Source organism: Streptopelia decaocto (assembly GCF_964273445.1).
Source record: "Streptopelia decaocto genome assembly, chromosome: 3".
NCBI classification, from domain to species: domain Eukaryota; kingdom Metazoa; phylum Chordata; class Aves; order Columbiformes; family Columbidae; genus Streptopelia; species Streptopelia decaocto.
This window is the reverse complement of record NC_138656.1, coordinates 57,065,723-57,080,809: the sequence shown is the minus strand read 5'-3', so window position 1 is coordinate 57,080,809 and position 15,087 is coordinate 57,065,723. Positions and strand designations below refer to the sequence as shown.

Sequence of the window (15,087 nt, the reverse complement as noted above, 5' to 3'; positions counted from 1 at the left end):
ATTCTCCAGTAGCTTAATATCTTTTTTTATCTTGCGTTGCCCAGAACTGCACACAGTGCTCCAGGTGAGGCCACACCAGTGCAGAGCAGAGCGAGACAATCACCTCCCTTGTCCGGCTGGTGATGCTGTGCTAGATGCACCCAGGACACAGTTGGCCCTGTTGGCTGCCACGACACACTCTTGGTTCATGTTAACCCCCAGATCCCTCTCCACAGAGCTGCTTTCCAGCATCTCATCCCCCAGTCTGTATGTACAGCCAGGGTTGCCATGTCCCAGGTGCAAAATCCGGCACTTGCCCTTATTGAACTTCATGCAGTTGATATGAGTGACCGATAGCCCTCTCCTTCTTGAAAGTTCAAAAGCACTTTTGATACGGTAGATATGACCTCTAGGCATTAAGTAACTGACATAATTGCGCTCTACTCTATATAGACTCCTTCCTTTCCCCACCTCCAATAGTGTTACATTATTAATAAAGACAATAAAAAGAGCTGTTTCAGCTAATATCCTTCTAGCATTTCATAGGTATATTCCTAAATAATGGTAGTGGAACCATCTTTGGCAGTCACCCTACTCCAAGAAAAGACCAGCTATACACGAACCACTTCAGACAAAGTTCTGTCTCACCTGCTTTGCAAAAAACTTCTATTGATGACAATTCTACCAGCTTCCTAGGACATTTCACTCTTTATCCATCCTTACACTTGGAAAGGATTATTTTCCTCGAATTTCTACTAACCTCTAACGTGAATACTTTCTGCTGCTACTTAAAGTTAGAACTTCCTATCACATCCCAAACAATGTGGAGGAGCATTTACTATCATCCTACATATCTGAAGGCAATCACCAAAACTCTCTCAGCATCATCCTCTCTGGATAAAATCCCAACCTTTTTTGAGGTACTAGGGATCCTGAGAGGAAAGGGGAAGAGAAGGACAAAGTTCTTGTGATGAAGAAACTGATAGTTTTACTGACAGGTTCTCTAATTTTGGGAGAAATAAAAGGAAAAACTTCAGAAAATTGAAATTAAAAAAGTCAAGACATTTCTCAATTTAACAACCATACTTATCTATTCTGAGGAAAGCAATACTCAAGGGAAGACAGCATCTTTCATTACATTGCCCTTATACATCATCCTAAACACAATCAGGACTATAAGCAGACAGAGGTCTCCAGCAAAAAACAACAGAAATAAAAAACATATGTGCAAGTAATTAAACACATGTCAGTTCTGATCTACAGCAATAGTTTACACCTATACTATGTCATCGTTTAACCACAGTCAGCTATTAAGCCCCACACAGCCGCTCACTGAGTCCCAGCGGGATGGAGGAGAGAATCACAAGAGTAAGAATAAGAAAACTTGTGGGCAGCATAATAGGTAAGCAAAAGCCATGCACGCAAGTAAAGCAAAACAAGGGATTCATTCACTCCTGCCCATGAGCAGGCAGCTGTTCAGCATCTCCAGAAAAGCTGGGCTCCATCACATGTAATTGTTACTTGGGAAGACAAACACCACCACTTTGAATATCCCCCTTCCTTCGTGCTTCCCCGAACTTTATATAACAAACATGACACCATACGGTGCGTAATATCCATTTGGCCAGTTGGGGTCAGCTGTCCCAGCTGTGTCTCCTCCCAACTTTCTGTGCACCCCAAGCCTCCTCGCTGGTGGGGTCGTATGAGAAGCAGAAAAGGCCTTGACCTGTGCAAGTCCTGCTCAGGAACAACTAAAACATCTCTGTGTTATCAACACTGTTTTCAGCACAAATACAAGAGCAGCCTCATACTAGCTGCTATGGAAAAAGTTAATTCTATCCCAGTCAAAACCAGCACACAGTAACAGCATTTAATTTCTTTTTTTTTTTTTTTTTTTCCATACACATCATAAGCATTGTCTGTGATCTCTTCCAAACATGCTAAGATTTCACTTCATTGAAATCATTATTCAGGTCTGGAAAGAATAATCTGATCTAACCTAGTTTCTGCATAGATTCTTAATGCCAATACCACTGAAAGAGAAGTCCACTTGTCCCCAACAGACTTCCCTTTAAAGTTTTTTATTGTTGTTTCGCACAACACAGAGCACAGATAATTTGCTGAATTTTTATCCTGCACCTAAGCAAGCAAAGCTACAAGGAGAAATGTGCTATTCTAAAGAGTTTAATTTGACTAGGTTAGTCCTACTAGTGAAGTACAAACTGAAAACAGAGTTTCTGAAGAATAATGTAAAGCATGAGCACGTGAAAAAAAAAAAAAAGTCTAAAGAAAAAAATTGGGAAGATACCATCTCAAAATACAGTGAATTCCTAAATATATTTTTGGCTGTAATAAACAAGACCTTGGAGTTGGCCTCCAATTCATAGTATGAATTGTGCTACAAACCACATCTCTAAAACACAACTACATTTCAGGTACTTCTTGGGAAAGAACCTAGCACATTTGTCCTCAACCAAAAAGAGCAAATACATTACCAGGGCTGCACCTGTCACTGACCATCTTCTCCTTTGGAAAGATTCCACCATGTGTCAAATTCTACTCCATAGCCACACCTTTATTGAACTGGTGACATAGCTGTGTTCACATGACACAGCTGTGTTCACAAACACAACATGAGATCAAAAGAAACAGATGCAGATGACTATTGAAGCTCTCCCATCTCAAAGTAAGTCACAAATAGTACTAAAATTTAATTGATAACTTTCCATAAGAATAACACAGTCCCTTTAAAAACTCTGTTTTCATCAAATAAAGAAGGAGGTTGCTTTGTGGATGATTTTTTGGTTAAATAAAATGCCAGTAGAACCTGCCAGAACAAGAGTAGATTACATTCAGCTGCCTTAGGGAGACACCCTTCTCATTCATTTCCACGACTGCTGAAATTCTACCCAGTGTCCTGAGGGTTCTTGCTTTAAATGAGGGCAGCCAGTGGCACAATATTATATATGAAGGGTCAGTAGTTCTGAAATGTATTCACTCCTGTTGCTCAGAAAGACAGCTGGACACACTGACCTTCAGAACAAGGTTCATCTTTTTTCCCAGGCTTTGTGCAAGGAAAATAAACTCGAGATGGCAGGGAGCCTTGATAACTAGCTGAGGAAGCAGCCAGTGTCAATCTTATTGCAAAAATTTTACCCCAAGCCATAGTGTAATAATAAATAACAAAGTTTTGCTTCTCCTTTCTGCCAGCTGCTTAGTGTTAACTAGTTTTTGTGCCTGCTGAACAACACAGCTGAGGAAAATCTGTACTGAAGCAAAAATTATCACTCACCATATCTGTCACATACATGCACAGGCCCCTGAGTTGCCTGTAGTCTGACCAACACCTAGGTCTTTTAAAACTATCACATATAGTTAAACACTAGTTTGAGTTATTTATACCTTATTTCACACAAACTAGACCAACACTGTTACTGGAAAACCAAGCTGATCTCCTCTGTTTCCTCCATAGGCAAATGAACTTTACTCCACTTCACTCAATACAGCTATCAGAAGGTGGAGTCATCTTACAAACTGAAAATAAATTTAGAACTATAATGTCTGACCAAAGCTGAAGGAGCAGTAAGTTTTCTGCACCTTCAAACCAGAAAATATTTAATATTTAATGCTAACATATAAAAAGCAAAAATGAAAGCCATCAGTCAGAATGAGAACACAAAAATTAAGTTGGAAGTAATCACAAATAATAAAGTAGGTTCTGAAGCTCTACAGTACAAAAATAAAAACCGTCAACATAGGGCTGGTATGCCTAAATACCAAAGTACCTGTGGTACATTACCTTGTAAAGAGTAGTGCCTTAAGCATTAAAAGATTGTTCTTTTGCAAATGTAAAGAAAGCCCATGGATAAAGTGATCACAAAATGAAAATTGCCTGCATTAAATACTATTATACCATGGACTCTACCAATCTAAATTTGCTGTGAATTTCTCTTTCACCAGGACCAAGGCAGTTTCACCAGTTACTTTGCTACTCCACAAGTTTGACTATTGACATGTACTCAAATCAAGTAGCTCCCCATACACAACTTGCTTAGAACCTTAACTGAAAAGCAAAACAAGTATTTAGGGTTATAAATTGTTCTTTCTTACAGTAATTCCTACACAAGCAACATTTAGACATACTTAATCAAGTATTCTATACAGCGTATTATATACAATGTTAAAGACAGATTTTATGTCAAGCCCTTCTTGTGCAGAACAGTAGCACCCCCCCATGCAGAAATATTTCTGTCAAGGCCTGGTAACTCATTCCCAGTTGTACTTTGTTGCTTGCAAAGAGCATCTCTGAACCTTCCCCTATTTCTGCCAGTCACCCACAGCATGAGCACTGTGAAAGTTAACTCAATAGTGGCAAACAAATGCCTCCCCCTGTAAAAAGCACACAGCACCTCTTCTTTTGTGGTATCCTCACATATATAGTGCTTCCCTCCTCAATTAGAGTAGCATAGAAAAACAAAAGCAACTTTGTGGAATCTTTTCTGGAAACAAAAGGATATCCATGCAGTGAGCAAGACTGCATCGAGCTGATCTAAGCCACAAGTGAAGGGTCATTGAAAAGTCCTTGACCACACAGAATGGGGAAGAAAGTTGATGTAGCAAGAGGAGAATGAGGAATTAAAGTAGTTTGTGGCAAGACATGGGAGGTGATGAGTGTCTAAGATAGCAACCAATCATGTATTAGCTAGAGAAATGTAAGCAGCGCGTAATCTAACTATAATTATCCAAGAATAAATAACGTAACTACAAAATCAGCAGTTAAAGACTATACAACCTGATCAAATTTTGCATTAAACAGCTTCAGCTTATACCTATCATAGAGTTGTTGGAGTCCATTCTTCTCCCGCACAACTTTGAGACTTATCTGCAAGACCTGGGAAAATGAGAACAGGGCAAGACTACTCCACCACTACAAAATGAATTAAGCCCTTTGCCTTTACATCTCCCATCCCCGCAACAAGTTCAAAAGCTGTCTTGAGCAGAAGAAAGAGGCAGTGCTGCCCCTTATAGCTCTCTGAAAAGTGTTGAAGGAAGAAGCATCAATCCACAGAACATAATGGTAAAGAGTAAGCACATACAAGGAAAAAGGAAAAAAGGGATGACCTTGATTTGGGAGGGAGTGTGTGGAAAAGAATAGAAATAGTGCCTGGTTGGGAACTTATTGGTCTAATAATTACACACAGAAAAAGTATGCTAAAACAAACTGCAAGATTGCTACATTCAAGACTGCCAAAATGAAATAAAATGTCAGCATGCCTATAGAAATTAAATTTGACACCCTTCTGTCAGGCTCTCCTTCCTCTATCATATGCCTTATGACAGAGCTTTTGGTTTCAAGCCCCATAGCCCCTGAGAAGTCCTGCTTCACTTAAAGCTGTGGGTGGAACTGCTCTGGAGATAAATCAGGGTTTAAGTGAAAATGACTTTTGTGTAATAATAATAATACACAGAACTGGAGACTGCAGAAACTGGAAGATGTGCAGTGAATGAGGCCAGTACACTGTTTCTTCATTTCTGCTGCCTGCAGCCACAGGTGAATGCAGCCTCACAGAGCAGAGCTTAGCTCCCAGAAGGAGTTGTGTTACTCAACTCCTCGGTGGGCTGGCATTGCTCAAAATTGTGATTTCAGTGAAACCGTTCTGCTATGCCCTCAGAGAGGCATGCCCGGCACAGGCAGAGGTTTCAGAGATTTTACTTGATAAAAGTCAAGTTCTTTGCACAGACAAAAGACTTGTGCTTGGGCAGATGTCAATATTGGACTTCTATAGAGACAATACAACATACATCTTTGAAAGACTGTCATACTTGCAGACTCCTGCCTATTTATAACAAAGATTCAGAACAACCCACTATCTCCTCTATATGTAATCTGCAAGCCTGTTTCCTGGGTCTTTCCCGCACCATCGTGGCACTGGAAGTAAAAAAGAACAACTTTGGCCAGAGCCACAGAGCCTCCCTGTCATGAAAAATTAGCACAAGAGAAATCAGAAACAGTAAGCAAATAGCTACTTCTGGACTGAAAAAAAAAAAAAACAAAAACCAAAAAACACCACACAAAGATTTTGTAACCTTAGAGCTACTGGTATTACTGTCCTTAACAGCTCCCTGTTCTGATCTGCTCTTAAAACAAATATATAAATAACCAAACTCCAAAAGGACTCGTATAATGAAGATTTATGCACCATGCTGTCATTCCCAGAGTTCTTAATTCTGTGCTGATGAATTAGGACTTCCAGTGTATCTCCTTGAGCCATTTCAACATCTCATACCTATTCACAACTATTTTTTTCATATGTTTATTTTTCACTTTCAGCCTCTGAAGTGAAAGAAATATTGGTAGGACACAACATGCATAGGTAACATAGAGTGTAGTGTAACCTAAGTATCTTGCTGTGCTGTCCAACTCTGCCTACAGTACTGGATACAATAATAACTGAAAAATGCAGTAGGTATATCAGATGTTATTACAGGGTTACTTATAGGTACTAACTAAATATGGATGCAAAACAGCTGTCCCTCAAGTAACTGAAATTAATTTCCAGAAGCAAATACTACAGCAGATACTTCAGTTCCTCCCCACGCCTCATTTGTCCCTTGCCCCCAACTCTTCTGCATACATTGAACAATCTTCCAAAACTGTCAGTCTTTTCATTATTCAGAATATGAAGGCAAACATGGCTGGCCTAGGGCTGCACTCATTCTGAATGAATAACATGCAACTCTCCTATTTGTACGGATCAACTTCAGTGACAAGTTGCATGCTCCCTAAATCTTTGATCTTTATTTTGCAGTCAAAAAGAACACTTTTAATAAAGCTCAAATTAAAAGCTTATTTCAGTGACAGTGTTATTTCAATAACAGTGAATTACCTTTGCAACAAATGTCGCTGCTTTTATATTGAACTAAAAACCTATGAACCTATGTGCTCCTTTCACAAATGCCATGCCTTTGTTGCAACAGCAAGGGTTAGTGCCAAAAACTACTTAAAAAAAAACACGTTTCTGAACAGAAAATAAACTTACTTTTGCCAAGAACAGTCAACCATTGGGTAACACTGCAACTCCAGACTACCATTTACCAACTTTAACTGTTGGTTAAAGTTTTCTAGGATGCAATAATAGAAAGGTATGTGCATTGGGAAGGGCATGTTTACCTTTCAATCGAGCTGGATGTCAGCCTACAACGGTTTCATGTACTGGGATCCAAGCATATCAGCTGTTTTTCCCGTATCTGTTTTGCTTTTCACATTCATAGCCAATTGCCTGTTTCCAAAACACCTCTTGAGTATGAGCTGAGAAAAAAGCAAGATTACGTTATCCCATCCAAACTTTATGAGCTCTCCTCTGAAATGTCCTTCTGTCCCCAACACCCTTCTTTTGATATACTCAGGTACTGGAACTGAGATTCTGACTTGCAAGGACTAGCATTAAAAAACAGTGCACAGTGGAGCCTGATCCTAAAAATGTCTGGGGTTCATTACATTAGAGGAAAAAAAAAAAACAAACCAAAAAACAAAACACAAACATACTTTACTCTGGCAATGAAGACTCACATCAGTGACGAGAAGTCTCAAAGCCCCTGCGACGCAAGGTAAAAAGAAGAGAGCCTTCTGAGCTTAGTGTGATGTGAAAGAAGAATTATTATCCTTTCAAGGTCTTATATTGAATTAGATTAATCTCTGTCAGAATTCAGTCCGCAACTTCTTCCCCATCTTCGGCTCTACAGACAGTTCCTTCTGCTCTGATTAGCTTTAGGTGGCTAATTTCACAAAATCATTTTAAAGGCCAATTCTTTTATCACACTGTGAATAGAGACATCCATTCCAACTGCCTCTTGCATGCAGGCTGTTCAGCTTTCCATTAACCGCTTTATGAATCTTCCTTCATCCTCCTAAGTTTAAACATAAAACATTTACAATGCCAAACAAACCAACAAAACAAAAAAACACCCAAGTAAGTAGCTGAATGGGACTGTGAAGAAACAGGCAATTTCCCTGTGTTGTTTGCTCTCTCAGATGAAGCACAGGAGAAATGACAAGGATTAAGAAAACTCCTTTCCTGCTTCAGTTTAGCATATTTTGAGCTAACTCTGCTGTTTTTATACCAGGTACAGTGAAGAAGGTTCATGCAGCTCTTCCATAGGCTCTGCTATCAAACACAATAAAACACATTGGCTCTGCAGTCTGGATATGGGTAACAGAGACTACACACGCATGGATGCTTCAGTTACTGACCCGTGTTATGTTACAGAATTGCGTATAGTATCTTTCTTAAAAAAATTACAGAAAAAAAGAAAGACATAAACAGCTAAAGAGCACTTAGTAATGTGTTATTTGAAAGATGCTGCAGTTTAAGTTCTGTAACCTACAATCCATTTACTTCAGAAATAAAATATGGTTAAGAAGTCAAAACTCTTTAGTTTCTCATTAAGCAACTAAAGAGTAATCCAGTAAGCCCAATGATATTCTGTTTGTGCCCTCACAGATGCCAAACAATGAACCAAGACCACACATCAACAAGTTTCCTCAAGCTCAGATACAATTTCAAATCATAGCTGAGATGATCTGACAGTCTCCTCCCTCTCGCTTCCCCACTTCCTCCATTGAACCAGTAATAACATTTTTCTGAATTTTCAGGGATTCAGCTCAGGGATCTGAGGCAGCAGAAAGTTTTCCCTTGTGTTGGCAGAAGGGAAGGATAAGCTTTCTGCAGGAAGGGAACTCCCTCAAGTGGTTCACCATTGGGTGGGGAAAACAAGAGAGCCAGTCAAAAATGGTAACATCTGAGGACTGGGAGAAGGGATTCATAGAATAGTTTGGATTGGGAGGGATCTTTAAAAGTCATCTAGTCCATAAGATTTGTTTTCACAGTGCTTTGAATATGTGGTATGGGGAAATGCCCCTTTGGCTTCCACCAGCCTCAGAGGAACTCAGCAGCGGTAGATACTATAGCACACAGAGATCCAGATCCACTTAGATGAAATATGCTATTTCATTTAAGGTTTTTCCTCTTATATTTTCAATTTGTAATCCAAAACTGGACACCTGTCCTACTGGAATTATTTACACTTTTATTTCTTATGCAAATCAATGTCAAATGGAGTTTGGATTAATCTGACATATCCAGGGTATTTCTCTTCCTCAAAGATAAAAAAATCCAGCTTTAGTGGGTTTTCTGACAAACCATTTCAACCTTTATGTCTAGGAGTCCAGAAGCTGGACTATCTACTAAGCTGCAAGAGTTGGTCTGAAGCTAATATTGTCACATAGGAGGCTCAAGGAGGAAGCTCAACCTGCAGAATCCAAACAACATTTTGATCTGCATCAAGTATTGGGAGACAGAACCCATGATTTTACATATCTGCACAATGATACAGGCAAATACAATGCAGATCACAGGAAAAAACTGTATTCTCATCCCTTATGACTATGGAAGCAAGAAAACTAAGTCCTTCAAGTTCTTCATTATTGCTTCCCCATCCCTTCTACAAGAACAGTGCTCTTAGTCTATTGAAAGTAAACAAATGGCTAGGAAGATTAGATGGAAGGAAAGAAAAGTTCACAAAATTTAAGTGAGAGACAGACAAACTGATGAACACATCATACTACTGGGACAACTGTATACAGAAACATTCTTCTGGATTAAATTGACTTCATTTAAACATGATAAGAAAATGCTAAATATAATTAAACAAAAGCCAGATGGATAGTATAGGGCAAAGCTTGGTGAGGAACAGCAGATAAGTGAAAGAAAGCTGGGAAAAGTGTCCACTGCACCTTGACCTGTCATTGGGTACCACTGAGAAGAGACCAGGGCTTCCCCCTGCGCCCCCCCCTGCCCAGTCAGGTAGTTATTTTAATAAAATCCCCCTTGAGCCATCTCCAGGCTAATTCACCGACACAAACCAGAAGTGATTATGGCCTTTACACAGTGCACTCCAGTCTTTTACACCACGCCATACAAGACATTTCATGTACCAGTCTACTCAGACTAATGACAAAGTTTACTTGGCTGTTTCCTTACTTGATGCCTGTCCAGCCCTGGAAGCAGTTCAAATCATGTTGAACCATAAAAGTATCTCAAACATTGTATTTTTTCACTATACAGGAGCATTATGATCTTCAGCTCTAAAGAAAACACATTCACAAGAAGCAAGTTTATTACAGAGTTGCAATACTGATGAGAGAGATGTCACCGCTATTCTAGCCTTTACTTTTCTTCTTGGTGCTTTTAACTGCTTTACAGAGTTCCAAACTAGGCAAAATTATAACTCTTCCACATTCTAATTCAACACTATGAAGTCCTTTTTTGCCAATATAACAGTATTTACTATGGAACATGCATAGATATTTGTGCCATGAAAACCCATACAATGAGCACAAAAAAGCATGCCAGCAAAATTTCAGTACAGGCTGGTCTGACACTTGTTTCTACCCTGAAACATGGCCAGTGGGATACCTAACAAGTGCACCAAATACACAAGACCAGGACTACAATTTCCTGATTTCCAGACAACTCAAAAAAGAGGGTACACAACATTTATCACAATCAAAACCATAAGTTTTGCATTAGTGCTCCTTTTCCTAGCAGGGGAAAAAAAGCTTCTGATCTCTGCCAATGTTTTTTAATCTACATTCAAGACTTCTAGTAATATACTGAGTGTTTATGTTAAAATAATAATAAATTCTAGTATGTATGCTCCCTGCTCTTAAGAACTAATATATATATATATCGATCATATGTGTAAGAAATGTACACTAAAACCCACAAATTTATTTCATATATTCTCAATGCAGACCATGTAAGTGTTAACTTGCACTTAAACTATAACATGAACTTCACAAACAGCTGATGTTATGTATATCTTAACTTCTGAGTTCAGGTTCTCAGTTATCAATTTAATTTTCAGTATTCTATTTAATCTCTGTCTTGTAATTTTTTTTTCTAAATAAGAGTAAAACTTAAAGAAGAAGCTGACCTGACTGCGTATTCACCACAATAAATGCACGCTGCCAGTATTTACCACAGTAAGCAACTTAAGGGGACAGCAGGAGTGGAAAAACATAAAACAAAACCAGCTGTGATCTCATTAGCCAAGCTCATTATGTAAGACCTCATTAGCTACAGTAACTTGAATAAACCCTACGGACACTGATGAAAATGAAGTGATGGGGGATATAGAAGCTGAATAATCATATAGCACTACAGCACATTGTCAGCTTGGTAGTTAATGTTCTGGAATGTAGTTGAGTAAGATCTCCACTAATGCACACTGCAGAAATCCCATGGTTGGGCTTTGCAAATACAAAGCTCCCTTTGCCTGGTAACTGCAGTACTGACAGGAGTTCTACTATGAATATGTACAACAGGGTTAAGGGACAGGGTGTGTGTTACACAAAACAAACTCCAAAACGCTTCAGCCTCCTTCCCTAAGTACATTTTATGTCAGTAACATTTAATACTTCTGCAATGTGAGAAATATGAACAGAATTTTATTTTTGGCTACTATACATAGACTTTATCTTGATTTCTTCATTTTAGTATGTTGCTTTACTTTGGAAAAAGTTTAACCACTTTACAGGTTTTGTATTAAGTTCTGAAAAAAATGGTCTGTAATTACATAAAGTTTAACAAACACCAGTAGCTCCAGCTGACTTCAAGGGGTTTTTCCCCTTTTCCATTAGCTTTGCTAAAGGAAAGACAAGCAGCATTGACACGTACAAACGTTTACTGGCAGCCTGAAACTTAAGTGATCATCAGCTACAACAGCCTCACTTAAAGGATCATCAATCAGGATGACAAAAATTTCCTAGATAAAGTTATTATAATATTTCAAGCAATTTTTCAAAGTGTCCCAGTATTTTAAGCCAATGGGGTTTTTGACTGAGCTATTTTGAAACAATCACGCAGCTTAGAAAGCTAAAAATATTCTCAGCTTTCTCCTCTTCTGCTGTCATCTTCACTTTCCAATAATTAGTTCACACTTGAATGTTACAACTAACGGTTTAATGCTGCACTAAATGGAGATACTCTTCCCATTTAAAAAAGCAATATAAAAGGCTTTGTGTTGTTATTTTTAACTGCTTAAAAGGTATAACTGTTGTTAAAAAGGAATTTATATTTTTAATGTCCGGATCAAATTTCAGAATTTCAGCTTCTACTGAATCTACAAATAAGCCCAGATGTTTGTAAGCAAATATTTTTCCATCCCTACCCAACCTCCCCCCCCCCCCAAAAAAAAAAAAGAAAAAAAAAAGCATGGACAGAACAGTTTTGTTCAAGTTCTGCACAGACTAATATTTTCTCTTTTCATTCTAAAGGAAGATAATTTCTCAGTCATCCAGAGGGGAGCTAATCACTGGTATATTTGTTTTGTATAAAATGCCATTTACAAAATAATAATGCAACACAGCTATGATAGAAAATGAACCATGTAGCAACAAGGTATTCTTCGCATCGTTAGTCCAAATATAAACATGAGTACAAAGAATACTTCACATGTAACATGATTCCTGAAAAACTGACTTAAGAAAACATCTGAAAAAAAAATAACATCTTTCCTTCAAACAAGGTATGAAAATTTCTGTGAGCTTGATATAAAAATAGCCACCTGGCAATGCCAGTCCTCCAAGAACAAATAGAAATTCATTTTTCAGTAGTGTAAATCTATTTAATATGACTCTCCCCAAGTCTCCCAAAGATAGATTTTATACATTTGGCACACATCCATTCAAATAAAGGGGTGAGAGAACCTACTCAGGGAAAGACAAAACAGGCATACTATACAGATTGTATCAACAATAGAAACCTCAAACTTTTGAGTGATAAATTTAGATTTTATCAAACAACTGTAAAAAAATTACAAGTCTAACCTCACATTCTGATGGCTGAAGATGTACAGAAGTATTATTCATCAGCATTTGTAAATATCTGAAGACATATATATAGGTAAGAATAACCAGATTCTGCACTTAAGTTAGAGTAACGCTGGGCACTAGTATAAATTAGGAGAGCTCTCTACAGCTTCCTAAGGAGGCGAAGGGGAGAGGGAGGTGCTGAGCTCTTCTCCCTGGTATCTAGTGACAGGACACATGAGAATGGTTCAAAGCTGTGCCGGAGCAGGTTCAGACTGGACATTAGGAAGCATTTCTTTAGCAAGAGGGTGGTCAAACACTGGAACAGGCTTCCCAGAGGGGTGGTGGATGCCCCAAGCCAGTCAGTGTTTAAGAGGCATTTGGACAGTGCCCTTAATAACATGCTGTAACTTCTGGTCAGCCCTGAAGTGATGAGACAGTTGGACTAGATGATTGTTGTAGGTCCCAACCAAAATAGTCTATTCAACCAAACTTTTGAAATTACCTTTTTTCCCCCATTCTAGAAGGGATATCAAATATCCTAAGGGAGAATTTACACCTATCTGCAACAACCGTGCTGAGCTATGATGAAAGCAGAAAATCACTCTCTCAGCAGGCTGTGATGAAATTTCCCCTCTTTCTCCAAGGAGTTGGGGTGACATCAGGCAAAGACAACCACAAACATTCACATTTCACTCTGAACAGGCACATGTGTCGATGGTCCACAGCTACACAGTGATTCCCTAGCGGTCCTGAGTGGACGTGGTATCAGAGAAGCCAACATCTCTTCTCACACTGTTATACTCCCTATTTTCATTTCCTTCCACCTCCGAAAAGAAAAGGTAGAAATACAAGTAGAACTATAGGTGAGAAAGGAATAAATTAAAAGATGAAAAATTATGTTCAAAACTTGTTTTCTACGTGAAACAGTAGATAAAGACCACAACTAAGCTGAATAGAAAACAAACAAAAACTGCACCTCCAAACCAAAAGCCCCAACTCACACAAATAGAAGCTGTTTAACAGTTATTTTGGAAAAGGGGTTAGCATTACAAAACCATAAAAAGCCTCTGCAGTTTCAGGGGAACTAAAGAGGGTATGACTTCCAAAATCCTTCTGTTGTCGTCACAGAATTTTACTCTGAAAAACGAAGCATTTAATCATTATCCATTTCCAAATAAATATGCCTACCCTTGAAAAGTCAAGATGCACAACCTACTATCAAATGCTATTAGTATGTTTCTGGGTAAAAGGATTTCAATTTATATCATATAATTCATTCAAATCAAGTTTAAAAGTTTAAACTGATATACCTGCTCAATGAAGTTGTGGGAAGTGGGAGAGGTGCCTGAGGACTGGAGGAAAGCTAATGTCACTCCAGTCTTCAAAAAGAGGAAGGAGGAGGACCTGGATAACTATAGACTGGTCAGCCTCACCTCCATTCCTGGAAAGGTGATGGAACAACTTATCCTGGGTGCCATCTCAAGGCATATCAAGGATAAGAGGGTCATTAGGGGCAGTCAACATGGCTTCACCAAGGGGAAGTCATGCTTTACCAACCTCATAGCCTTTTATGAGGAATAACCAGGTGGACAGATGATGGCAAAGCAGTGGATGTGGCCTATCTTGATTTCAGTAAAGCATTTGACACAGTCTCCCACAGTATCCTTGCTGCTAAACTGAGGAAGCGTGGTCTGCATGAGCAGGTAGTGAGGTGGACTGCGAACTGGCTGAAGGAAAGAAGCCAGAGAGTTGTGGTCAACGGGACAGAGTCTAGTTGGAGGTCTGTATCTAGTGGAGTCCCTCAAGGACTGGTACTGGGACCAGTACTATTCAATATATTCATCAACGACTCAGATGAGGGAATAGAGCGCACCATCAGCAAGTTTGCTGATGACACCGAACTGGGAGGAGTGGCTGACACGCCAGAAGGCTGTGCTGCCATCCAGTGAGACCTGGACAGGCTGGAGAGTTGAGCAGCGAAAAATTTAATTAAATATAACAGGGACAAGTGCAGAGTCTTATATCTGGGCAGCAACAACCCCAGGTTCCAGTATAAGTTGGGGAACAACCTATTAGAGAGCAGCGTAAGGGAAAGGGACCTGGGGGTCCTAGTGGACAGCAGGATGACCATGAGCCAGCACCGTGCTCTTGTGGCCAGAAAGGCCAATGGCATCCTGGGGTGTTTTAGAAGGGGGGTGGTTAGTAGGTCCAGAGAGGTTCTCCTTCCCCTCTAC

At 39.2% G+C, this 15,087-nt stretch overlaps 1 protein-coding gene across 4 annotated transcripts in view; it reads right to left on the bottom strand.

Annotated features, from left to right (window-relative positions):
- ZDHHC14 (zDHHC palmitoyltransferase 14) overlaps positions 1-15,087 on the bottom strand; it is a 108,101-nt gene that overhangs the window by 86,091 nt on the left and 6,923 nt on the right. The gene's annotated exons all lie outside the window — the stretch shown is intronic.